Here is a 2,741-nt window from a genome sequence, read left to right as displayed (position 1 = left end):
ATTATACCAACATCAAATACAATGTAAACAGGGGTTATACCGTGGGGGAGGGACATACAAAACAACAAAGAAATCACCTTATAAATATGTTTGAAACAATCACAAGAAAGAAAATTTGAGTCCTTGTCTTGGGGTTCATTTCTCCTAACATCAACTTGTCTGACTGTTTCTGCTTGTCTCACACATATACTAGTTATTGCAAATAAGGGAAACCATGGGACCTATGTTTTTTGGGGCCTGGCTTACTTCACTTTGAAGGGTTAAAGTTTTGAGGCAGTGACCACTTGTTGCTTGTTTCTAGCAGAGCAACACCTGGTGGTAATCCAAACACCTGGCTGATTGTATGCCTTTATAACCTCTGCAAATGTTTAGCTTGGGGCTCTCCTCCTAGTATCCGCTGTGTCGCAGTGTAGGACAAGGCCTGAGCTGCAGCCCATTTAAATAAAACCTTAAAATAGCTGTAAAGTCTGACTCTCGGTGGTCTTCTTGGTGGGGGTCCTGCCACCTGGGTATAACATATTAGTGGGGGCTCGTCCGGGATCCCCCCAAAGACCCCTGAGACCTCGGACTCCAAAGGTAAAACAGCTCTGTCTTTGTTAATTTGTCTTGTCCTGTCGTTTGTCTGTTTTACTTTCATTTTCCTTTGTGAGGACGCGGCTCAGATTCTTAAAGGGTTGTCGAAGCAAACGCGTTCCTCTTGTGGGGCGAGGGGGGGAAGGGGGGCGGTCCTTGGAACCCCGCCATGTGGGGCGGGAGTTGGAACTCCGCCATATTGGGGGGGGGTCCTTGGAACCTTGCCCATGTGAATTGTGGGGCAGGGGTCGATTGGGTGTTGGGCTGGAACTGACCAAGAGGGCCTCCTAACCGAGGCCCAACTCGCCCACTGTGGGTCTGCTTCTTCTACTGTGGGGCGTGGGTATGGAACCCCGCTGTGACAGGAGTCAGCAGACCAATTCGGGAGATCTCCACTTCGTAAGCTTTTTTTTTGGTAACTGTCAGGCCTGCGTGTGTTTTGTTTGTATTGTTTATTGTTTTTTGGACTGTACGACTGACGGGACTGGAAACCATGGGCACCACTCCATCTAGCCCCCTAGGCTTACAAAAAGAAACTGAGAAAGAGGAAAAAAAGGTACCCCCCTGGTTTTTCAGGGAGATAACTTGGAAGAAGTGTTTCCTCCCCCATACTCCCCTTCCCAGGTTCCTTTTGCAGAACCTGAGAATGATCAAGAGGAGGAGGGAGCTATAGAACTAGCAGCCAAACCCTCAGCACCTGCTCTTAAAGTTTCTGAGGGGCCAGTCACTTGACGATGCCATGGGATCAGCCCCCCTTCTAATGCAGCTGTTTTTCCCTTAGGTGCCGTAGGTCCTGTGGATGCGGATGGTCAACAGCAACTCCAATATTGGCCATTTTCTACCAGTGATCTATACAATTGGCGCACCCAAAATGCCCCCTTTTCTGAGAAACCCCAGGGTTTAATTCGTTTGCTTGAAACTATTCTCTTTATTCACCAGCCCACTCAGGATGATTGTAGTCAGCTTTTGCAGGTCCTTTTTACCACCGAAGAGAGAGACCGTATCCGAGAAGCAGCCTGGAAACATATCCCTAGCCCCACAGGAGTGCCCATCACGGATCCTGCCCTGATCGCTGCCTATTTTCCTGAGATCTGACCAACATGGGACTACAATACGGTTGAAGGTAGGGAGCGACTCCTCGTCTACCGCCAGGCTCTGTTGGCAGGTCTCAAGGCCGTGGCCAAGGTTTATGATGTTAGACAGGGAGGAAGTGAAAGTCAGGCAGCATTATCTTGAGCGGCTCATGGAAGCTTTTAGTCGATATCTTGAGACCCAGGAGTCAGCTCAGATGATTATGTTTGCCTATATAAATCAAGCTGCACCAGACATAAAGCAAAAGTTTCAGGCTCTAGACAAACTTGGTGAAAAGTCTATTAGGTATCTAGTAGCCATGCCAGAAAAGGTTTACAATAAGAGAGAGACAGAGGAGCAAAGACAGGAAAGGAAGGACAGAGAACGTGATATTGCGCGTGAAAAGAGAGACCGGGCCAAAGAAAATATAGTCTCAGGCCAGACTTGTTGGACTTGCCACTATCGTATACCTGGTTCACAGATGGCTGCAGTTTCGAGATGGAAAAAGGTACGCGGGTGCAGCAGTCACCACGGACACTGAGATAGTGTGGGCAGAAGCACTCCCCCAGGGAACATCTGCACAAAGAGCAGAACTAATGGCACTAACAAAGCCCTACAAATGGGAAAATGGAAGAGACTAAACATTTACACGGACAGTCGGTATGCTTTTGCCACCGTGCATGTCCATGGAGCCATTTACCAAAAGAGGGGGCTGCTGACAGCTGAGGGAAAGACTATTAAAAACAAACAAGAAATTTTAAGCCTCATCCGGGCCATATGGGAACCAGCAAATATTGCCATTATGCACTGCCCTGGCCATCAAAAGGGAACTGATTCAATAGCCAAAGGAAATAACTTGGCTGATCAGGCAGCTAAGGAGGTGGCCCTCCAGCCCAGAGTGGAAGTACTGACTCTAGTAGACCCAGGGCCACGAGCTTTGCCTCCTGAGCCTCAGTACTCCCAAGAAGACTTGGAGTGGATAAAGAAAATTCCCATGGCCAGAGATTAACATCGTGAAAATGGCAATACTTCCCAAGGCTATCTACAAATTCAATGCAATACCTATCAAAATTCCAACCTCATTCTTCAAGGAAATA

This window comes from Dipodomys ordii, unplaced genomic scaffold (assembly GCF_000151885.1).
Source record: "Dipodomys ordii isolate 6190 unplaced genomic scaffold, Dord_2.0 Scaffold63, whole genome shotgun sequence".
Classification (NCBI taxonomy): domain Eukaryota; kingdom Metazoa; phylum Chordata; class Mammalia; order Rodentia; family Heteromyidae; genus Dipodomys; species Dipodomys ordii.
The sequence above is the reverse complement of the archived record's forward strand: the minus strand, read 5'-3'. Positions refer to the sequence as shown.